This window comes from Lissotriton helveticus, chromosome 7 (assembly GCF_964261635.1).
Source record: "Lissotriton helveticus chromosome 7, aLisHel1.1, whole genome shotgun sequence".
In the NCBI taxonomy this organism is placed as follows: Eukaryota; Metazoa; Chordata; class Amphibia; order Caudata; family Salamandridae; genus Lissotriton; species Lissotriton helveticus.
The window spans coordinates 1721365208-1721391313 of NC_136068.1; positions in this window are offsets into that span (position 1 = coordinate 1721365208).

Genomic DNA, 26106 nt, shown 5'->3' on the forward strand with positions numbered 1-26106 from the left:
GTTGCCCGATCCGGCTAGCTCAATCGATCGAGCATGAAACTCATGCACTCTGATAGTTCAAAGTTTTGAGGAGTGCTTGTTAGACTGTCTGAAGCTTATTTGCACCTGCTACAGCTTCACTATTCTCAATGTAAGTGGGGGCTGTTTAAGGACGTGACTGCATTTGAAAACAATGTGATGCGGTGCCTCCCTGAAACGCTTGATGGAGGCCCCCGAGGGACGGTGTGATGGCGCGGACTCGGAGGGGGCGCTTGGCTCCGGCCCCCTCCCTAAGTCGTGTTGCCCTGCTGTGGCCTGAGATCGCCCCCGACATAGGTGGCCGGCTCCCGGGGTTAAGCGGAACTTTTTGCCTTTTGGTGACTCTTCCATTCTGGACCTTGTCCCACAATCCGTTTGACCTGAAGACACGCTGTAGTGGGACGCCCCTTTACCGTTTCAGTTGCCATTCCGCCCGCTTTTGCTACACTGTGCCTCTTCCGCTATTCAGCTGTTTACCGCCCGCTCTTGCGACTACAGCGTTTCGCTCACCATGTAGTTGAGTTGCTCCCGCTCTTGCGGTGCAGCGATAGGCGGCTGCCACAGGACTCTCAAAATGGCGGCCGGCTCTTCAGATTTGGGCGTGGTCCACTAAAATGGCCCTGCGACACCTTGGAACTCGGACGCTTGTCTGCTAGGGCTTGGGCTCCATTCTCGAAAGCGTCCCCTCAGCCTTGAAGATTCTACAAAAGTCTTGGGGGCCCCCGACTCCCGCAGGCTTCTGGTGGGGAGCGGCTGCCATGATTGCTCGTGGAATGGCCACGACGGAGCTACGAGATGGTGGTGCTCTCATGCTGATGCCAGCTTCAGTCTGAAACATCCAGAAACACTGTAGACTACCAATTCGATCAGTTCCGGTAGCGCCCCAACGTGACCCGGTAGAAAAGAACTTGCCCTCCCCTCTTTGACTGATGGTTCTTGTTGCCTGTCCCTTCTGTTGTCATTTTACAGAACTATTTAGCCTGCTGAAAGGGGTAGTGTTCCGACCGCTGGTTGGTGGAGACATTTTGACTATATTCTGGACCTGCGTTGTCGCGTAATGCGTCATATGACGCGCCGCGTTAGCGCATCCGGAAGTGCTCCGATGCGCGAAGCGCAGCTTCCTGGAAGCGATCCGGGGCGCGGCGCGCAGCGCGTAACGTAAGCATAACAGGTCATGTGACTTGTTAATAAAACTTTTCATTGGTTCATTTTACTTTTCTTATTCTAATGATGAAAGGCTTGGTCATATGACCTAAAAATTACACTTTGTATTACTTTCGAACATTATTTTTTCTTAAACATATATGTTATAATGTTCCAGGCTAATGTACTTTCCCGGAAAATTTACAACTGTCCTGCAAGTAAAATATATTCCTTTTTCGAGAAAAAGGGCGTTTCTTCGTCCCATGACGGAGCCGTTGAGCAAAAGAGGCTCGGCCTGCTGTCTTAGTCGCCGATACGCCTGAATATCAGATTCTTATCGATCACTTTATGTTGCAGGAGTAGAAAATACAACAGCCCTTGACCATTTATCTTTACTGCGTACCTGCGTATGATACCTTTTACCCTTCATGTAATTGGACTGCTTTATTTCACTTGCCTTTTACTGATTCGAAAACAATGACTATTATTAAAAACTTTACCAATGTAAATACTACTACCATGTTTTCTTTTAAAAACCTTTATTGTGAAAATGTCAGTATACAAATACGGGCCTATAACCACGTGGGCCGGCCACGGAGCAAACTGTAATCGTATATGATGAGGAGACATTTACACTGTAGAGGAACGTAACGGGCGGGCCGTTAGGTTGCAAGAACTAAGGTGTCTAACAGTTGCGGAATCGGTGGACGTACATTTTATAATTAAAAAACGACAGGGCAAGTTACAATAAAATTATCTAGATATACATTTGCGGGCAAGTACCATGGGTGACGTTAATTCGAACTTTCAATAGTACAGTAATCAATAACACATCAGAACTTAATATCAATAGGGATGTCGAAATATTCAATCAATTCTCGTCCCCGCCCGCCATGTGCTTCAAAACTGCATACGTATCTCGTGATATCAAGGTTGTGCAACCAGTACACAACAAGGAGTTACGAGTCCCATTTATTCCGGCGCCATTTTGGGCGAGGACGGGCAGGTCCAGGATATAGTCAAAATGTCTCCACCAACCATCGACTATGATGATGTTCATATGCTGTATTTATTAGAGTAACACTCATCTGTCCACATGAAATTTATTTGCCACAATTACCATAACTATATTTTTTTTCGGTTCCTCTGGAGAGTACATCGTGGCAGATGAGGCAGGTAACGTACCAGGCATTTACCTTTTTTGCATGTAGAGGAAAGGAAAAAAAATTCGAGCGTCCGAGTTCTAAGGTGTCCCAGGGCCATTTTAGTGGACCAGGCCCAAATCCAAAGAACAGGCCGCCATTTTGAGAGTCCTGTTGCAGCCGCCTGTCGCTGTAGCAGCAAGAGCGGGCTAAACTCAGCTAGACGGCGCTCCATTGAAGTAACATAGACTTGCTGAGGATCTTTCATATTTTCAACACACACCAGTGCGGCAACTTGCTAGACACCACCTCGGTGCCATCCTGATCTCGGCGCCCCAGTGCAGATGAAGTGCCTCCACATGGAGGGAGAGACTCGTTTGCGCCGCCTCCCCCCCGCTTCTCAGAACTCTGAACTATGACACCACCTCGGTGCCATCCGGATCTTGGCGCCTTGTGCTGGTTCCGGCCTATTCACACATCGGTCCGCTACTGACGCCACCTCACAGGCCAAAGGGGCGCCCCACGCCGACTTTTGGCGCAGCATTGTAGGATGGCCACACCAGTGCGGCAACTTGCTGGACACCACCTCGGTGCCATCCGGATCTTGGCGCGTTGTGCTGCCTTCGGCCTATTCGCACATCGGTCCGCTACTGACGCCGCCTCATCTTGGGGGCGACGCACAGCATCACATTGCTTTCCAATGCAGTCAGATCCTCAAACAGCCCCCACTGACTGACGCGAACTCACAGGCCAACGGGGCACCCCACGCCGACTTTCGGCGCAGCATTGTAGGATGGCCACACCAGTGCAGCAACTAGCTGGACACCACCTCGGTGCCATCCGGATCTTTGCGCGTTGTGCTGCCTTCGGCCTATTCGCACATCGGTCCGCTACTGACGCCGCCTCATCTTGGGGGCGACGCACAGCATCACATTGCTTTCCAATGCAGTCAGATCCTCAAACAGCCCCCACTGACTGACGCGAACTCACAGGCCAACGGGGCGCCCCACGCCGACTTTCGGCGCAGCATTGTAGGATGGCCACACCAGTGCGGCAACTTGCTGGACACCACCTCGGTGCCATCCGGATCTTGGCGCGTTGTGCTGCCTTCGGCCTATTCGCACATCGGTCCGCTACTGACGCCGCCTTATCTTGGGGGCGACGCACAGTATCACATTGCTTTCCAATGCAGTCAGATCCTCAAACAGCCCCCACTGACTGACGTGAACTCACAGTCCAACGGGGTGCCCCACGCCGACTTTCGGCGCAGCATTGTAGGATGGCCACACCAGTGCCGCAACTTGCTGGACACCACCTCGGTGCCATCCGGATCTTGGCGCGTTGTGCTGCCTTCGGCCTATTCGCACATCGGTCCGCTACTGACGCCGCCTCACGTGCCAACGGATTTTCTACGCTTTTTATAGCCCTATGCCGCATAACAGGTCATGTGACTTGTTTATAAATCTTTTCATTGGTTCATTTTACTTTTGGTTTCCTAATGATGGAAGGCTTGATCATATGACCTAAAAATACACTTTTCATTGGATTAAAACATTTTTTTTTCCCAAACGATGAAAGCCCCACCTTGTTTCTGGATGTTTCAGACTGAAGCTGGCGTCAGCATGAAAGCACCACCATCTCGTGGCTCCGTCGTGGTCATTCCACGAGCAATCATGGCAGCCGCTCCCCACCGGAAGCCTGCAGGAGTTGGTGGCCCCCATGACTTTTGTAGAATCTTCAAGGCTGAGGGGACGCTTTCGAGAATGGGGTCCAAGACCTAGTAGACAAGCGTCCGAGTTCCAAAGTGTCCCAGGGCCATTTCAGTGGACCAGGCCCAAAAAGGAAAGAGCCTGCCACCATTTTGAGAGTCCTGTGGCAGCCGCCTATCGCTGCACCGCAAGAGTGGGCGCAACTCAGCTGAATGGCAGATTTTGGCACAGTGTACCAAAAGCGGGCGGAATGGCAACTGAAACGGTAAAGGGGCGCCCCAATACAGCAGACGAGCCTCCACCTGGGGAGGCCCGTTCACGCCGCCTCACCTCCCCCCCCCGGGGCGCCCCACGCCGTTATTCGGAGCAGCATTGTAGGATACCAAAACCAGTGCGGCAACTTACTGGACATCACCTGGATGCCATCCACATCTCAGCGCGTTCTGCTGCCTTGGGACTATTCGCACAACAGACCGCTACTGACGAGGCCTCCCCCCGCACCCCCCAGGACGCCCCACGGAATGGCAACTGAAACGGTAAAGGGGCGCCCCACTACAGCAGACGAGCCTCCACCTGGGAGGCCCATTCACGCCGCCTCACCCCCCCCCGGGGCGCCCCACGCCGTTATTCGGAGCAGCATTGTAGGATACCAAAACCAGTGCGGCAACTTACTGGACATCACCTGGGTGCCATCCACATCTCAGCGCGTTCTGCTGCCTTGGGACTATTCGCACAACAGACGCTACTGATGAGGCCTCCCCCCGCACCCCACGGGACGCCCCACGCCCTTTTTCGGAGGATACCAAAAACCAGTGCGGCACCCAGGTAACATCACCTGGGTGCCGTCCAGAACTCAGCACGTTGTGCTGCCTTGGGACTATTCGCACAAAACACTGCTACTGACCATTGTTGCTTCTTTTTTTTAAAAATGTTTAAATGTATTTACTGTTTTTGTTGCGTTGTATATATTTATAAGTTATTAAAGTTTTATAATCCTACTACTTTGTTGGAGTGCTATATATTTTTAATGTGACACATAATTGTAAAAACTTTGATGTACAAAGAGGCATCCCTGGAATCTTCCGCTTCAGGCTCGGTCCCCTCCCCAATCACAATACAGGATGGTTTTCAGATAGTAGGAACGCGTGTGGTGTGACGGATCTCATCGGGTGGGCGCCTTGATCTACTGTAACTCCTTTGAAGAAGGGTGATTCTTTACAGCTGGGACCATAAACTAAATCTGCATGGCTAGGTGATAGCCTGGGACCGGCCTGGACAATCGGACACAGAGGAAGAGGAGTGTCAGAGGGTGCGGTAGTGAATAGGGCGAAAGGGAGGTGTCGGGCGGGCACAGGGTGTGATTTTCAAGGAAGAGCAGCGCAGATGGGGGGAGGTTTATTGCCCATGCATAAGACAGAGAGCGGGGGTGACCAGTGCCTGGGGGAGATGCTTGCGAGGGTGGGGACCCATGCTAAGGATCGACAGCGTGCAGAGAGTGGGTCTGGTCAAGGCATCTAAAATGGCTGCCGTGCACGACAAAAGTGTGGCATTTGAAAAAAGGCAAGATGGCGCAGACAATGTTTATCAACACTTCCTGATTTCCTTCAAATTGAACGTTAACAGACGTTATCTCTCCCACACTACCGGTCCCCCTGGGCTTAAACGCCGAGATGGTAGGGACTGCATCCCGTGGAGATAGGCCGAGACGTCACTCAGCAAAAAAAAAAAAAAAAAAAGTCTATAAACATACAATAAGTTAAAAGTCAATCATTCTTGTTTCCTTGTAGTACGCTCCCCAGTCCGCTTTCCGTTACGCGTACCGGGCGCACCCCACGATAAAAAACGATTTTTTTATTATTTTTTTTTGCCCCACGGGGCCCTTTTAAAGCCTCCACATCAAACCTAGGGGGTCAGGGAGGATCTACTATGCCCCCTCATGGTCATTTGCCCCTTCGCTTTGGCCTCCTCTTGTCTCTCGATCCTACCGAGAGACAAGATGGCGGCCGCTACGGACTGTTTGGAATGTTTACAGACACCGGAGAGCCAATCAGCTTCATTTCGCAAAGCTCCGTAACGCGAAAAGTACGCGAACCGGATCGCTGCCCGGAGCGCTGTTACAGATATATATCTTTTTTTGAACGTTAATTTCTCAAAATCCACTGGAGCACATATATTGAGACCTAGCAAAGGCACATCGGGCTAACAGTCCCTACAATTTTGCCAAGTTTCGTGCAAATCCATTCAGCCGTTCGGGCTAAAAGTGAGGCCAACCGCCCTATGGAAATTAACATGGGAAAAACGCGTTTTGGGACCCCCCTTTTTCCTCGGCCCCCCTTGACGAACCCCCCCCAAATTTTCAGGGGCTGCTCAGAAACAAACTGTTCCATTTCCCTGAAAATTTCAGCCAATTCCGTCCACAAACGCCAAAGTTATTAGACATAGAATTTTCAAAAATCCCATAGAGAAAAAATCCTAACTATATATACCTACTGGCGACCGCCAGTAGGTAATATATATATATATATATATATATATATATATATATTCACTGAAAAAACCATAGGTTTCACACACGCTATAGTTAGGAATTAGCATTTAAAAAACCTTAGAAATGCACTGAAAAAACCATAGGTTTCACACATGTTATAGTTAACTGGACATGTCATGAGTGATGTCATGAGTGATGTCACTGACCATGTCATGAGTGATGTAATATGTGACGTCATCAGCAGTGCATTGCGGGCGCGTGAGTTATAGTTAGCTGAACTACCTTTAACGGGGGAATTTCAATGGTTTTGTATGAGTGAAATGTCCAGCTAACTATAACGTGTGTGAAACCTGTTTTTTTTCAGTGAATTTCGAAGGTTTTTTAAATGCTAATTCCTAACTATAACATGTGTGAAACTTATGGTTTTTTCAGTGAATTTGCAAGGTTTTTTAAATGCTAATTCCTAACTATAACGTGGCTGAAACCTATGGTTTTTTCAGTGAATTTCAAAAGTTTTGTAAATGATAATTTTTAAATGAATTAATTATTATATTTCTCTCTTTTTATACTAATTTCTTACATTTTTATTATAAATATTTATATTTATTTTATTTTCTAAGTTATATTTCATATTCTTTATGTAAAATAATAACAAAACTACTTTCCAACAATTTTCCAAGTCAAGCAATGCACCACCTTCACAACACAAATACATCACATATCTGTGCCGTTTTTGCCCCATAATACACCCCATTGTAAATACAGTGCATCCATGGTGGTGATGTCACAGTGCACAATAACTGGCATATCTCTGGGGATGTACCACTTATTGTACATCTGCTGATTACTGTTTGAATGTAGTGAATAGATTACTACACACTGACTAATGAGTCCCTACAAAACTATAACAGGAATGACAGAGTGTTTTGTGCAAGTGTAAGGATAAAGACTGAGGAATTGAACATATAAAAGGTAAATTTGTAGGTGCATAGAACAGTGCATGCGTAGTCTACAGGAGATTCAAGCAGTCCATGCCCTAAGGCCCACTTTGCACCAAGAGTACTTAGGTACTGACTAAATAATTACAATTCCGCAAGCAGAGTGTGTGGCTGAATGCATTGCAGCTTTACTTTTACAACAGTGTATAGATAAGCACATACTGCTTTATGGTTCACTACAATACTGAAACAGTAGTATGATAGTGTTTGCTGGAAGTGTAAGGATACACACTGAGGAATTGAAGGTATAAAGGACAAGTTTGCTGGTGCATAGAATACTGCATGCACAGTCTATAGGGGTTTGAAGAAGTCTATGGCCTAAGGCCTGTTTTAATCCATGAGTATCTAGATAGTGAGTGGATGATTACAGTTCTGCAAAGAAAGTGCATGCAAAGAAATGTATTACAACTTCAGTTTTACCACAGTACAATGGAAAAGAACATACTGCTGACTGGCTCACTACAATACTGAAACAGCAGTTTCAGAGTGTTTGGTGGAAGTGTAAGTCTAGGGAAATGAAGGTATAAAAGACAAGTTTGCAGGTGCATAAAAGACAACATGCATTGTCTACAGGGGTTTAAAGCAATCAATGGTGTAAGGCCTACTTTGCTCCATGAATACTAAAGTACTGGCTAGATGATTATAGTTCTGCAAACAAAGTGCCTAACTAAATTTATAACAGCTTCAGTTTTATCACAATACATAGATAAGCACATACTGCTGAATGACTCACTACAAATACTGAAACAGCAGTGCCAGAGTGTTTAGTGTAAGTGTAAGGATACAGACTGGGGAATTGAAGGTATAAAACACAAGTTTGCAGGTGCATAGAAGACTGCACATATAGTCCATAGGGAGTTTAAGCAATCCATGCCCTCAGACCCACTTTGCATACTTTAAATCAATACAAAAATTTAAAGAATGTATAACTGAATCTATAGGTGCTTCAGTTTTAGTACAATGAATACATTAGTAGATAGTGCTCAAACCTTTATTATTTTTAACATCTCATAATTTAACAGAGCTTCTAAAACAAGTTCATCAGGTATTTCATACACATCAATTCCCTCGTTAGCAGTTTCGGAATTATTTTGTTCTAAAATTTCAACATAATTTAATGCTTCCACAAAATTTGCATCAAAGCTTTCATCTTCGAAATCATAGCTCATGTCTGCAGCACTAATTTACCCCTTTTCACTCTTATTGCTTATGACAGATATGATGAGTTCTTCAATTACAGTCAAGATAATTTCCAAAATCTCCTCAGTATGGGTCTGTTCTCTTTCCATAATTTTTCTCTTATGTTGTAGCTCCTTGTATAAAATTATAAACAGTTCATTTTATCAGTTTTCTTAATATATAATACAAAACTAGCGTTTTCATCTATTTTGGGCTAAAAAAAATAATATATAAATACCATTGTCTAATAACATTCCATTAGTAGAGTTTTACACCTTTATAAAGTTATATAAATATAATTACTTATAGGGATATCCTGTTCTTAAGTTTTCTTAAATTTTGAAACCAGTCACTCCTTACGACTATAGGAAAAGACTCAGGCTGTTATAGTAAAATGCAGTTCTAAAAAATGTAGAATATGTCTATTCACCTTACCCATTCCAAAATAGTAAATGCGTTTTAGTAAAATGCAAGAGATACTATTGGTTGTCCAGAATAACACTGTGTATCTGTGTATATTTAGGTAACATTATCACCTTAGTTTTTGAATACTTCGTGTCTTTTCACACAAATAAACTCTTAAAGACCTATCCAGTACTCACCTTTTAACATAATTAGAAAGTAGTAATTCCTTATATGAATGAATGAATGAATGATATGAGTTTTGTCATGCGCAAACTTTGCCCAATGGGCGTCAAGGCGCCTAAAACAAATAGTACAGCTCGCAGATCAATTCAGCAGTCCATCATTGATAGGCTTTAATAAAATACCATGTCTTCAGGGCTTTTTTAAACAGATCAATTGAGGGTAGAGATTTAACCTTAATTGGAAGGGAGTTCCAGAGCTTAGGAGCAACAACAGAAAAGGCTCTTGCTCACCATCCGGCTAGCCGTGTGCGGGGCACTACCAGTTGAAATAGCCCAGCAGATCGGAGAGATCTGGTTGGGAGATAGTGAGAGAGCAGAGACCCGAGTGCATCATCCGTACCAGCCATGAGAGCTCTGTAGGTAAGACATAAAATCTTAAAAGAGACGCTGTGCTGGACAGGGAGTCAATGAAGCTCTCTAGCAGTCGTGACTGAAGATGCCAAGGGAAGGGCCAGCACAAAACGTGCTGCCGCATTCTGCACTATTTGTAGTCGATGGATAAGACCCTTGTTGGACTCCGCATACAAGGAATTGCAATAATCAAGCCTTGAGCCAACAAGGGCGACTACAATCTGCTTACGGGCTTGGAGAGAAAGATATATAAGTTGAAAATACTCACAGCAACAGGTATAGAACACTGGTACACTCAGCATATAATTTTTTGAAATGTCTTTAAAAGATACAAACCATCTTTACACACTTATGTACTCCATCCATGTTTTGTTACTTCAGCTAGGTAGGAGCACATTCCATCGACCATTTTTAACAGTTACTTGTACTTACCTTAAACATAATAAATAATAAAAAAAATTATACATTATAAAATTACCATCTGTGGAAGACACAAAAATTACAGTTAAAATGTATCTTTTACAACACAAAATAATTTGTAGAGTATTACATTTGCCTTTTTTTTTTGTTCTCAGAATATATTGAATTTCACTAGAAACAGTGAGTTCAATAGTACTCATCACATAACAACGGGCAAAAAAAAGACAATCAATAAGATTATCTTAAAAAAACATTCAACATTCTCAATAACAATCTAAAAAATAGAAATAAAACCTATCTTAAATGTTTTTTTCTGGGAGCAATTTATTACGTAAATATGACACATCTAAAACAATCATAAAATACCAAAAAATTAAGATTAATTTTCATTCACTGTAAATAATGTTACTTACAAATATATGCTGACAAAATATACAAGAAAAAGTCCTTAATGGTTTCACATACTTTTCCACACGGCCAAATAGTATGCGTCAAATTCTTAGTTTGGAAATTGTTCAATAGTAATCCTGAGCTTCTGCCTCCCAGCCTTCTGATCCAAAACCACCGACATCATTTGCTCTGTCCCCCAGTGCTCATCTCTCAGCCCAACACTATTCAATATCTACATCGCCACTCTTAAACAAGTAGCCCAACATCACAACCTCAACAACATCTCCTACGCCAACAACACCCAGCTCATCCTCTTCCTCACCAAGAAGCCACATACCACCAAAGGCAACCTCCACGACACAATGAAGGACGTCACCAACTACATAAAGAGCAGCTCTCTAAACATGAACTCGCACAAGATGAAGGTACTCATCCTCAGACCCACCCCCTCAGCCTCGGATGACTCCTGCTAGCTGACTACACTGTGAACAGTACCAACACCTACTGACCAAGTCTACAACCTAGGATTCATCCTCAACTCCTCCATCTCCATGTGTAAGCCAGTCTACACCATCTCCTCGTACTGCTATAACATCCTCCACATGCTCCGCAACATTTACAAGTGGATCCTAACCAAAAGAAGAAGAACAGTGACACAGGCCCTCATCAGCAGCCGACTACACTGTGGCAAAACACTGTACACAGGAATTCCAGCCAAACACCTACAACAACTACAACAAATCCAAAAAACCTCCACCTGAGTGATCATCAATGTCCCCTGCTGCAGCCACATCACCCACCACCTGATACACCAACACTGCCTCAATATCAGCAAAAGGATCACGTTCAAGCTCCTCACCCTCACTTACAAAATACTCTACAACACCAGACTAACCTACCTTAACAACAGTAATTCTAAAAGGCCAAATTTTGTTCCTAAAATTTTGGCTTTAAAAATATTAGGTAAGAATTTGGTAATTCTTTAGGAAAACGTTGTTTAAAAACCAATTGACTATCATTACAATGTATCCAACCTTTCAGACACTTTAAATAAACAGTGTAATGTCCAAATGTTGTAGAAGGTCCATCATGAAATATATTTGCAACAGCTACAAAAGTTCTTCCTGATATTGAAACTTGACCAGCTACAAAATGTTTAATTAAAGTTTCCGATTTTCTTCCATCAGCTCTACAACGTTGCAGCATTAAAATTACATACTGTCCATATCTTTGTATAAATAATGTTGATGACATTTCTGATTTACATTGTCTACACTCCATGTTTTGACTAGCTCCTCTAATTAGATTGTTAAAAGACACTGATTCACAGTCAGGTAAAGTCAAATATGTGAATCTTTCACTGTCAATGTTACTGCTACATGTATACAAACAATTTTCACAGTTATGTTCCCATTTATAAGAAAGGCCAAAAAGATTTTCAATATCTATACCTTCATCTTCCAATACAACAAGCATATACATTACAAATTCCTGACAATCTTGCTGAATATTCTGCGTAAATTGAGTAGAACCAGAACATATGTCCAAAATATTTCGAATATCAGAAACACTTTGTATTTTACTTTTATCACTACTACATTTCTCATAAACAGAATACAACAACAACAAATTCTTTCTTTACGATTTTCAAAAATGTGTTTTGTTGTAGCAAACTTTCAAGAAAGAAAACAACATTAACAACTACATTAGCATAGAAGTTGACACCAGAACTATTTTCAAACTGATAATGAACATTCTCTTCAACACTGTCCTTTTTCTTTTTGCCTCCAATCACAACTTCATCTTTTTTTTCTTTCACTACAGCTTCACTACAGATATTCTCAAATCTTCATTTACTACCAACCACACGCTTTTCAAATATTGGATATTGACCTAGATTGGGTGCATATTCTCTTCTTAACCTATTATACTCTTTCACACAACTTGCTCTGCACTAATCTTTGTCTCATCAAAATCAATCAAGTACAATCCACATAAAGTTCTCACTCGAAACAAAGCAACATATGCCATACCCTCTTTGAACACAGTGCTTCCAATATTCACTAAAGCACTATCTACACTTAAACCTTGAGATTTATGAATGGTCACCGCCTACGCCAAACAAATAGGAAACTGTTTTCTGCGAACATACAAACCTTTAACAAGCAAAAACTGAGATGAACAACAAATTAATTGGTGTACTTCTTCAATTTCATCAAATTTGATTTTCAAAAATTCTATACCATCTTTATTTACGTAATTAACAAAATTAACTATTTTACCCATGGCTCCATTTACTAAACCTTTTTCCACATTCAAATTACGTCGTAAAATTACCCCACAGATTACACATGCATATAAATTCTTTTCTAAACCAGCAGTTTTACTTATCGATTTCTCTAAAGAATCCAATTTCCTCTTCAACTTTTCAGTCAAAATAATAGTGATTCCTTCATGTTCTATTTTATCACTAGCTTCCAATTTTATAATTTCTTCATTTTCCAACTTTAAAATTTCTTCATTGAATATAGAACATTTACGCAGTGTTGGCATTAAGCAGATTACAGATTTGTATTTGTATATTTTCTCTGGGGCAATATTTTCATTTGGAAACAAATTGGAAAGTAATCGTCTCTGTAAAGCTTGTTTGCCATGTTCAGTCACTTTTCCAATTCTTATATCTTGAAGAATACTTCCATAATCAGCTTCATTTGCCTGTCGCATATTTGTAATAAGTTCCTTATACTCAAAATATGACCAAATGTTTACATTTCCAATGCTCCCCAAAGACTTTCTGGTATCTTCATGCGCCAGTGTTTTAAAAACTGGTTGTCCTTTTACAGGAGTAAGTTGTAGAAGATCTCCAAAAACTATGACGTGTTTTCCTCCGAATAATACGTCATACTCTGTTTTAAACATTTACTGCATTCTTAAATGCACAAAGGCAAGCATTAAGTTTGATACCATGCTTACCTCATCAATAATGAGAAGTTTCATTTTCCTCAAGACTCTTGAAACTTCACAACAAGCTTCTCCAGATAGCTTGTGGTATTCTAATTTGTTTTCATGCTCTACTGGTAGCATTAATAAACGATGTAAAGTAATTCCTTTAATATTGTTGGCTGCAATCCAGTTGGAGCAGTGACAACACAAGACAAATGCGACTCAGTTGTTTTCTGTAGGAAAGTTGTGATTACTGTAATTAAAAAACTTTTGCCTGTTCCAGCTTGTCCACTCACGTACATTTGGATAGGTTCAAATGATGAGCAAGAGCACTCTTTCTTCTCATGAAGTAATCCATGGTCAATCTGTTCTCTCACTTGCTCATATATTTCTTTCTGCTCAAGATTTAGTTGTTCTTCCAAGTTACCTAAGTTTGTTACATCTTCTTGAGCTTGATACATTGCTGTTTCCACCTCTTCCATAGCAGTTGCTGCTTCATTTTGAACAATTGGTTCTCCTAGTGGGTCCTGACTCATTGGAGCAGAAGTTTGACTCTCTTGAGAACTGTCTCTAGCAATCTCAGCTGCAATTGTAGCTTCTTGCTCAATTTCGTCATTCATCATTTTCACATAAATAGCAAAAACAGGACATTCTATACTATCTTTACTTGCGTTGAACGAATCTTCATAGCTCTGAAAATCTCCAAGTAATTCCAATTCGGAACGCCACGGCTTGAAAAGTTGCAAAAGAGCTAAATAATAAAATTCCCTTTTGTCAGGAGTTTTGCAACTCAGTTTACGGTGATTAATCAAAGTCCTTTTCTTTGTTTCACCAAACACCCTTCAGAACCAACCACAGCATATATACCATTATTGATGTTTTCTATAATATTCCGTTTAAAAATATAGTTTTGAAGCACTTCATAGAGACACATGTTTTCAAGATGATGACTTCTATTTGGATAATATGTATCCAACATATTTGTTTTCACAATATCTGTACATTCTGGGTCTTTTTCAGCTAAATATTCAATTTCTTGTACAGATTTAAGTACTCGAATTGTGTTGCAGCAAGACCTAAACTCACCCAAATGATTCTTCTAGATTTGGAGTATAGACTAGCAGATGATAAGCGATCTGAACATTCATATGCTCCAATTTCTCGATGAGATAACATCTTCAAACTGTAACTATATAATTTCTTACTTAGACTCTTCTCGTGGGAAATCTCTTCCCATATTTCCTTCAATTCTTTCTTTTCTGATTTGGTTATGTAGGATGTTACATATCGAGCAACAGCAATGGAATTGTCTGCAACATATTGATTATCCATGATAGCATTTCACATGGACAAAATGACTGGGTCGTAGTCATTTATGTATTTTGACTCTTCATTTCTTTTTAAATTGTAGGTATTTTTTGTAGACTTTTTTGTGATAGTATGTCGCAAAGATGACATAAAACTGTTCACTCTTCCTTTCGATATTACAGGACGTGGAAATTCAAAACGACATTTGGTGTAGAACTTGTCCTTAGATTTGTACTTTCGACTACAGTATTTCCCACAACGATGGTTTTGGGATCGTAAGACTTGTTGTCTTAAGTCCTTATCTTGTGTACTTTTGGGTATATCACATGTAGCATATTCTTCAATAAAAGACAGCACAGTATCATCTGACTCAGTTCCAAATTTGGGAGCATCTTTGATCCATATTAGCATATGTCTGTGAGGAGCACCTCTCGCTTAATACTCCTTTCTCCAAAAGAAATCCAGAACCTCACCAAGAGGAGGATTTTTTTATTGGTGATAAAAGACATCATAGCTTTGAATCTATGATTGAAATACCTGCATACATTAACTGGATCCAAAGAGCACAATTCTCCAGGTGTCTTGTATTCAATAATCAGTATATTTGGATTTGCCTCTCGAAGAAATTGAAGTAAATCATCCCAAGCATATTCAGCACAGCTTAGAATAAGAAACCATGTAGGAGTTCCTATGTTCCTTAGCATACATTTCAGGTCTCTATGACGACGGTACCAGTACTCATTAGTACCACGCTGACATGCCATGATATTAATTAGCTGAGATTCCAAAACATTATCTTTCTGCAGTACTTTATCCATAAATTCTTTTGCCGAAACATTTTGCAGATGTACACCTGTTTATAATATATGGTTTGCTGCATAAGAAAGTCCAGACAAATCACTCTCAAACAAAAGATGAAACAAATACGGAATACATTGTCAAATCTTGGATCTTCTGCATATAATCTTGATGTCCAGTATTCAGATGCAGGAATCTGCACAGGTCAATCTTCATATCGTCCTCCTTTTCCTGTGGGAAATAACTTAGGGAAACAACAAGCTTCCAAACTTTTTCTCCATACACTACTGGGACTTCCTTTTGCTTCTTTTATCTGGAATAACTCTATAGTATTCCCCATCACTTCTTTAGAATGCAGTGGAGGAACACTGTAATGTTCGTAGATTTCTTCAGTTCTGGACACATCCACTTTTTCAATTTGTCCACATGGCAAGTCACTATCTTCTTCTACGGTTATTTCTTCTTCTCTCACATTCACATTTTTATAATATTGATTATTTTTTACCAGATACAACGTTGCCTTCTTCACTTTCCTAACATCCACTAATTCTTGCCAGATTTTCTTACTCTTAGTAGGAATGCCATTAACAAGAATAAATAAAGGTTCATCCTCTACATTTTCTACACCAATTGTTTCAATATATGTCTTTATATCTAGAGGCAAATATGCAACTCTTCCCTTTAATCATCTCTGAAAATCTGAAAGGGGGCAATTTTTATGGCTTAGGCTCCATACGAACAATAGCCTAAAATGGATGCACACATTGAATGAGAATAGACTCATAGGAATTTAAATCCATCAGTTCAGAAGGGATATTTACCAACTCAAGATTATTATGCACAGCTCTAGCAGGCATTCTGTTCTCATCTAATTTGTTTTAACAATATTAACAAATACGCTGATCAGAACCCAAATTAAAACAATTCTCTGCCAACAAATAAGTTGCAAAATCATTCCACTCATTATTATTTTCCTTTTCACTTTTAAATACAAATCAACAGTCCTGATCTGATTTTTATAATGAGTTCGTCGACAACAGATACAAGAATATTTTGGCCTTTCACTTGAAATCACCTTAAACTTTGTAATTTCTTGCTCATAATTTTCTGTACTACAATGTTGTACATTCTCTTCTACATTTCCTTCTATTAATATCTCAATTTCTGCACTGTCTTCCTCAGGAACAAAATAACTAACCTCAATTTCATCACAAACGTTCATTACATTTGATACAAATCCATGCAAAAGAGCACTGTTCAACTTTTTTTAACATCAGTGCTGGACTTTTTGCATAATACAATCTTCCGACTAATTTCCTCATTTCAGAATGATGTACTGCTAACATCCTGAAATGGTGAAAAACACTTCGACATATGTTTTTAGAAAGACACGCCAGAGAATGACCTTGCAAACCAGTATTTTCTCTCTCTCTGCAAGGGTCTTGTCCTTGCAACATCTTAATCTTTTGTTTAACACTTTTCTTAGTATAGTTACATAAGAAATTGCGTAAAAACTCAATAGATTTTTGCCGTACACTACAAATACTACTACAATTCCAAGTGAACACTGGAGCTTTAGAACGTCTCCCTAAAACTTAATCAGCTAACACCTCTTCTGCATTTCTAGGAACAATTTCTCTTTCTCAATAGGCCAACCATTTCTAACCTCATAAGCACGACCACCAGTGTCAACTGCATGCAACAAATCATTACTCTGAAGATAACTTTCTTCATTAAAAAAGGCTCAGACCTTGAACTATGTTTCCATTCACCCAAAAAAACCTCACAAAAATTACTTCTTCTCCACTTACTTTTGGCCTTCATTAAATGGATTGGCTTATCTAGTGATCTAATTCTATTGATTACTAAAATAAACAGTTTTTTGTTCAATTCAAAAGCTTTTTCAACTACATTTTCTATACCTTTCTTTTTCTTATAAAATGCTGTTTTTTTACATTCCTTAATTTCTTCAATTAAATTAGAGGCAACCCTATTATAAAAGATTTTTTTCCTAATTTCCATAAATTGGTTTTTCCTCCTTTTACTATAAACGATTTTTTCAGCAGTTGCTTTTCCATGATTGTTCTCTTTATTCTTCTTTTTCTTTTTCATTGCAGATACTCTAGTACTATTTTTCTCTGTGTGCACACTACTCTTACTCTTTAATATTTTCCTCAGAAAAGTGTTCCTTCACTAACCAGGACTTTTTTTTTTTGTTAACACATTGTTCTTCATGTAAATCTTGTGGATGACTTCTCTTCAAATAAACACCTTTCTTTCGTTGTTTCCTCTTTTGAGTTTTCGTAGGCATAATACATTTTTTCAGTATTGATAAACAGAATCTATTATAAAAAAAAATGTATATAACATTACAAAAATAAATATATGAAATATTCTATTATATTACTTTTAAGAAGAGAGGGAGGATTATGAGGCCAAAATTAAAAGGACTTACAACAAGAGAGGAAGGAGTATGAAACAAGGGGAAACATAATGAAAAAGGGGAGTATAAACAGATACTGCAATATAAGGGGATAAAGGGAGTATAAGAAGAAAAAAGAGAGTGCGAGGACAGAGGGGGCACTATATGAAGAGAGAGAAAGAATATAAAGGAAAAAGAAGGAATATGTGAAAAGACGCGCAACTATAAGAACAAAAAAGGAATACTAGCAAAGGACAGTGTCTATAAGGAGAGAGAGAACAGTACCAGAAGAGAGCACGGATAATGTGAGGAAAAGTGGAACATAAGGAAAAAAGGGGTGTACAAGAACAGAGGATACAGTATGAGGAGAAAAGAAGGAGTATAAACAGATGGAGGATTATGAAAAGTGAAAAGTGTATGAGGAAAGAGGCTGAAGTATGACAAGAGAGTATATAAAGAGAGCGGTCAGTATGAAAAGACGGAGAATATGAGGAATGTGCTGCAGAGTGTATGCAGGGAGTAAAGGAGGAGTAAGAGAAGAGAGCAAACAATATGAACAGATTTAAGAAGTATAAACAGAGAGAAGAGAAAATTAAAATAGAAAAGAAATATGAAGGAAAAGAGGAAAATATGAACACAGAGAGAAGGAGTATAGGACAAAAGGAAATATAAGAAAAACGCAGTAGTATGAGGAGACATGGAGAAGTAAGAGAAGAGAGAGTAGAATATGAAAACAGGGGGAGCATAAGAACAGGGTGAAAAATGAGGAGAGGAATGTGACGATAAGAAAAGACGGCAATATTAGTAGAGCGTGCGAAGAATAAGAAAAGAGAGGAGAAATGTGAGTACAGAGACAAGCGTTTGAGAAGAAAAAGAAAAGTATGAGAAAACAATAGGGAGTACCGGCAAAGAACAGCAAGAATAAGAAGAAACAGAGAATATAAGAATAGAAGAGTATATTTGAAGAAAGAGGAAGGAATGTAAGAGACACAGAGACAAAAAGGTGGAGAGAAGACACACATAAGGGAAGACTGAGCGTATAAGGAGAGAGGGAGTACTATGAGAAGACAGTAAAGAACTATGACGACAGTGGTGAATATAAAGACAAGAGAGAATATAAAGAGTAGGAGAAATATACAAAAAGAGTAGCAAGTATAAAAAAAAGTATAAAAAGAGAGGAGAATATAAGAAAAAGAAGATAGTATAATGAGAGAGGAAGGAACAAGATGAGAGAGGAGGGAGTATGACGAGGGAGTGTAGAAAATATGCAAAAAGGGGCGAATATAATTCCCTAATGTACACAGATGCACAGTGTGATATTACCCAAAAAATTATAAGACCATGCATTTTAACAAAACACATTTACTACTGTGAAACGTTTAAAAATGGGGCGAATATTGGGCCATAATATCAAGCCTGGGCGATAAAACTATCACCGCTTTATCGGCAGGAAACTGCGATGATGGGCTTGACAATATACTCTATTGAATTCCAATCGAAGCTCAGAAGTTTGAAGGACATCTAACATGAGCTTCGATTGAAATTCCATAGAGCATATTATCAAGCCCATTATCGCCACTTTATCAGCAGTTTCCTGTCGGCTTGACAATATGCCCCATAATTCCTTCATGTACACACATGCAAAGTGTGATATTAGACAAAAAATATGAGACCATGCATTTTACCATTTACTGCTGAAAAACGTTTAAGTGACTATACATATTCCATGTATATAATTACTACATTTCAGTGAACAACACTGACTCATTTTCCAAATACATATGCAATTTACTACATTATTTCTGCCACTATTACATCAAAACACATAAAACAACAAAGAAGCACAAGAGGCTTGTAAATTTGCCCAGAGTATATACAGAGGGAGATAAACGAGAAAGAGGACAGAACAGGGAGTATCAAGAAAAAAATGAAATATGAAGAGAGAGGGAAGAAAATGAGGAGACAGTAGGAATAAGAGGAGAGACAGGAAAATATAAAGTCAAAGAAGGGAAATATGAGCACAGAGGACAATGTAAGTAAAAGAGAATAGTACCAAGAGAGAGGAAGGAGTAAGAGGAGAGAGAGGGGAGTATAAAAAGAGAGGCTAGAAATTATGGAAAAAGGGACAAATATAGGAGCATATTATCAAGAAACGGCGTTAAAATTACCGCCGCTTTAGCTGCAGGAAACGGTGATAATGGGCTTGATAATACACCCTTGAGAATTCCAATAGAAGCCCATGTTCTGGGGTTAACATGGGCTTCTATTGGAATTCTCTACGGCATATTATCAAGCCCATTATCGCCAGTTTAGTGGCAGTTTCCTGCCGCTAAAGCGGCGCTAATTTTAACGCCGTACCTTGATAATATGCCCCATAATTCCTTAATGTACACAGAGGCACAATGTGATATTAAACAAAAAAACATAGCATACATTATAGCAAAACACCGTTACTACTATAAAACATTTAAAAAGGGATGAATATAATTCCTTAATGTACAAAGATGCACCACATACATTCCCATACAACTTATCAACTCACCTTTCAAATTGATTTGTAGATTAAGAAGAATGCCACTCACACAGTAGATATTCTTATACATAATCTCTCTAGTTCAGTGTTTGCAGCAGAACTACTAAATGGAACATTTTCCCTCTCATTGTACACATACATACATACATGTAAATAACCATATGAAATCCCTTACACATTAACCCCTCCCATGCTTGAGCCACGGCGCTCCGGTGCTCATGACGAGCTCAGCTCTTCATGGCCCGTGGAACGCTCAGGTGCGGGGAGAATTCCCCTGCTGTGCTGAACGTTCCACTGGAGCCAATGCACCTGTGACGAGCTCAGCTCGTCATGAGCACAGGAGCGCCGTGCCTCATGACGAGCTGAGCTCGTCATGAGCATGCGGTTGCAGTGCGCGTTCCTTCCCCCCAGCACAGCGGGGAAATAACCCCCGCAGCGAAGGGGTTAATTCAAAATGAAACACACATTTCTATTGGTTCAACATTTCAAACCTTTCCAACTGACATAAATTTCCACACTACCCCCAAAAGATCATGCAAAAGTCAACTGTCAACAGAGGTCAAAAGTTCAGCACTCTATAAAACACTGCTCCTCAACAAATTTAGACTATGCATAAGCACTTACTTATAAGTACCAATAAAGAGAAAAGGTCTCATTAGAAGCAACCAACATAAAAACACATAAACTAGATAGATATCTGTAAAATATATATTTTGATTTGATAGATTTTTTCTTGCTTACGTACGCTTATTGAATGACTTTCAGAATTCGCACTGTACGCGTACAGTCAATATACCGTAAAAAAAAAAGTAGCATCTATCTCTAATTTTTTACAATCCCTGGGGACCTCAAATACAATGTTCAGGACCGTGGGGGGAGCCCCAAAACCCCCACGGTCCCAGCCAGCTCCCTGCATCCTTCGGGAGCCGGCATTTTTGTCAGAGAGACCAGCTTACATGCTGCTCTCTCAGACGAAAAGCAATCTGCTTTCTTACTTGAAAGAGAACACTCGCCCTACCATAGCAAACAGCAGTGTCCCGGGAATAGGCATCCCGTAACACTATAGGAGCCGGACCTCGGAGGTTATGTTATGTTAATCGAAATTTTTTAAGCGCACGGGCACCCAACGGTTTCATGGCGCTGACAGTGAGGAAAATTGATAGCAGATAACCTATCCGGATGCTTGCTTAAATAGCCAGGTCTTCAAGGCTCTCCGAAACTCCATAAAGTTAGTACAACTCCTGATCGTCAAAGGAAGAGTGTTCCACACCTTCGGGGCAAGGTAAGCAAATCGACACCCACCCTGACGCTTTTGTTTGAAGGAGGGTAAGGTGAGAAGGGAAAGATGGGCTGAGCGAAGATTGCGGGTAGGCTCGTGCTTGACAATCAGGCTTTATTGAACATGGGGCTTTTCCCGTGCAGGGCCTTAAAAGCCAGACATCCTACTTTAAATATCACCCGTTGGGCCATGGGTAACCAATGGAGGGCGGCCAGCAATGGTCTTGCCGATCTCCAATTACGATGTTTAAAAATTAGTCTGGCCGCTTGGTTTTGGACAATTTGTAGGCGCTTAGACAGAAATATGGGTAGTCCTAGGTAGATAGAGTTGGAGAAATCTAATCGGGACAAGACCAGGGCGAGCACCACTTGTATAAGCGCAGAGTGGGTAAGCAGATAGGCAATTTTTTTTTATTTTGCGCAGTTGATGGAAGCTGGAAGAGATCACAGCTCTCACCTGACCTTTAAGAGAAAGATCTGAGTTAATGGTGATCCCGAGGCTTTTCACTGAAGGAGAGGGAGAGGGAGGTGACCCCATTGTTGACGGCCAGAAGTGGGGGTCCCAACTGGCTGCACTTTTGCCCGGGAGTACCAGCTCTGTCTTCCCTGGGTTGAGTTTTAGATGGTACAACTCCATCCACCGCTGAATGTGCAACATGGTGGCCTGGAATTCCGTGACAGAGTCTGGGGAGTCCAGTGAGAATATTAGCTGCAGATCGTCGGCTTAATTAAAAATAATGACCTTCCTGTTTTTTAAAGAGTGTAATAGGGGTTTGAGATATAAATTAAACAGGAGAGGAGACAGTGACGAGCCTTGCGTGACACCGCAGGTAGTGACCAATTTGGGCGCAGTAAAGTTCCCGAGCCTGACTGCTTGAGTGCGGTCACTCAGGAAAGAGTTCACCCAGCTGAGAGCGGAGCCCCGCAGACCAGCCTGTTCGACACGGTGCAATAAGATGGTATGATCAACCGTGTCGAACGCTGCCGACAAGTCCAGGAGCACTAGAGCCTGATGGAAACCCCTATCAGCATTAGATCTCATAGTGTCCAGGACTGCAAGAATCACGGCCTCAGTTGAGTGCGCCGGACGAAAAACGGCTTGATTAGGCTCCAGGTAGTCCGACGATTCGATGAAATTGGAGATACATCTAGCCACGTGAGCTTCCAAGATCTTTGGTCCAAATAGAAGGAGGGATATAGGCCGATAATTAGAAAGATTGGCAGGCTCGGCCCCAGGTTTTTTTAATGAGCGGAACCAGCGTCACATTTTTGAAAGTAATGGGAACCCTACCTTGTGCTAGTGACTCATTAAGAAGAGGAAGTATACATTGTGGCAATGCCGAGAAGACGTCCTTTAGGACGTAAGGGGGACAACAATCATTTGGCGAGCCAGATTTCATCAATTCAACTAGCCTAGGATGGTCGATCGGGGGAATAGCATCCAGTTCGGAGGAGTTCCTAGGGGTATCCTCTATAGAGACCATACTAGGCCTTTCCGGTATGCTTTCTTTTATGGTGACTATTTTAGCCATAAAGAAGTCATTAAGCGAGTTGCAAAGCTCTTGCGTTGGGACTTGGGGAGGAGATGTTCTTACATCGTTACAGAGGTCGTTCACCACCTTAAAGATTCCTTTTGATTTATTATGAGCCTTTAAGATTTTCTCCGAAAAAAATGCTGCCTTAGTAGTTTATATAGGGTTCTTATAGTTCCTACGGGCAGTCGTGTATAACACCCTGTCTACATCAGAGTACCCATGTCTCCATATTCTCTCGTGTTGACGCAGTTCCAATTTTTGTTTCTTTAGGTCAGCTGAAAACCATCTGTGAGCATCTGCGCGACGGGCAAGGGAGAATTTGGTGAGCGGTACATGTTCATTACAGGCTGCCAAGAGCCAATCAGAGAGATTTTTTTCCATGAGGTTAAGATTATGGCTAGGAGCCGGAATTGAATTGGTCAGGGAGTTCATAAAATCTTGATTATTCAATGATCTCCATTTCCTAGTTACCCCTCCCACTGGGATGGAGGCTTTTGAATGGCCGTGCAGAGTACAAGATAACTAGATTAAATAATGGTCTGACTAGATGCATGGGGTTGCCGTTGGGATAGACAAAGGTACGTTATAGGACCAGATTTGGTCCAGAATGTGTCCTTTTTCGTGGGTAGGGGTCCGAACATGTTGAGTAAAGTTCAAATGAGAGAGGAGCTCAGAGAGTTCAATAGCCTGGGGCCCACCCGCTAAGTCATCGAACCAGTAATTTAAGTCCCCGACCAGCAAAACCTTGGCAAAATTAACAACTAAGCCAGCCAGTTGATCGCTTAGTGAGACCGGGAAGGTGGGCATTACATAAGGGGGATGGTAAATAAGTGCCACCACCATGGTCCCATTGTCTGTGTCAATTTTGACTACGAGATTTTCTGTATCTGACAGGATCAGAGGAGATAGAGTCGTAAACTTATGGTCCTTATGGATGATGGCTGCGACATCGCCCCCCACCTTCCCCGGAGGCCGGTTCGCTGACAGTATGTAATAGTCAGAAGGGAGAGCTGCAAGGACATCCGGCAGAGAATCGTGGGTAAGCCAAGTTTTGGTAATGAGTAGAATATCGAGTTTATCTGTATTGAGGAGTAGAAAAATGTCCAGTTGATGTTTTACCATGGACCGTGTATTCAAATACAGACAACGGAGAGTAGAGTCCTTGGGCATCGAAATTTTCCTAATGGGGGAAGGACGAGGTACTGCAGTATGAGGGGAGGCACGGCCCGCCCGGGGGAGACAGATGTTATTAGCCACTAAACAAGTTTGTGTAGCTAGATCCAGACTAGGGAGGCTTGAGTGTTGTAATGAGCGAAGCTCCGTAGAGGAGTAGCTAAGGTTTTTGCCATAATGCCTAGTCCCTAGGCCCGTGCCGGCACGGACCGGCGCAGACGGGCTTGCCTTTGGCTTGCCTTTGGCGCGCTGCCGGTGCGCCCGCTTTGCACTTCCGCAGGGCTCCCGTATCATGGCCCTCCTAAATACTCCACGCAACTGTCTCCTGACAGCTAGACCGCCGACCAAGATGGTGGCTAGCCAACAATCAGAAAGTGAGTATTTCCCCCAAAGTGTTCGGGGCGCCCTCCACAACAATCAGCCCAAGTGGCTGCGGTGGACCGGGGTGTCTCGATCAGACAGAGAGCAAGTGGGTGAGTGCACCAAGTAGCAGTCAGAACAGTTAAAAGCACAGCTTTTTAATCAATTTAAAACATAGCGCCTATAGGCAGGCACACCTCGCTGGTAACAAACCTGACCCCTAACTCGAGCCGGATTAAATACCTGAAGGGCGAGGGAGATCCTGACAGCTAGACCGCCGACCAAGATGGCGGCTAGCCAACAATCAGGAAGTGAGTTTTTTCCCCAAAGTGTTCGGGGCGCCCTCCACAACAATCAGCCCGAGTGGCTGCGGTGGACCGGGTCGTCTCGATCAGACAGAGCAAGTGGGTGAGTGCACCAAGTAGCAGTCAAAACAGTTAAAAGCACAGCTTTTTAATCAATTAAAACATAGCGCCGATAGGCAGGCACACCTCGCCGGAGGTGGTGCTCCCCAGGGCTATCAAAGGCTCAACAAAGGCCATCAAAGATTTTGACCTTGGGGATCATTTTAAAACCCCCTAAGCAGTCCTAGGGGTCAGGAAGTCCTATAGCACATAGCAAACTTTTCCTGTCAATCTACACACTAAATCTGCACACATATACAATTAAATAAAAAATCACATTTATTCCCATATTGAATCAAAATGAAACACACTTTTATATTGCTTGAACTTTTGCATCCTTTCCAACTAACAAAACTTTCAACCCTTCCCCATTCCACATTCTGCCAGTTACCATAGAAACACTTCAGGCAACACCTGACTGAGCACACAGGTGAAAAGTTAATCATACATTGTTGCAAATTAAAACAGCAAGTGTGCTTGACTTGAGAATATACCACCTTATCTTATGTAACGTTCTTTTCTATCAGTTTTTCTTAACCAATAAAAATCAGGCCTTTAAAAAACAGAAACATGCATCCTAGCTCTGTGTAGAATGTTGTAAAACAACTAATCATTTCTTTTCTTTTTTCAAAACTGCATGTTCTCCACCATTTTAGAAAAATCATACTTTTCAAACTGCCATTTCATTTACAGAGACCATCAGAGTGCATCCAGACCGCTCTTCAAGATGCTTACAGTGTGGATTGTGGGACACAGTTATATTTTCTGGAGCCAAAGGTACGCAGAACAGAAAAGAATTCCCAAAGACCTACGTTTACCAAATGTAGACATTAAATGGATTGGACAGAGAGGAATAAAGTGGCACCA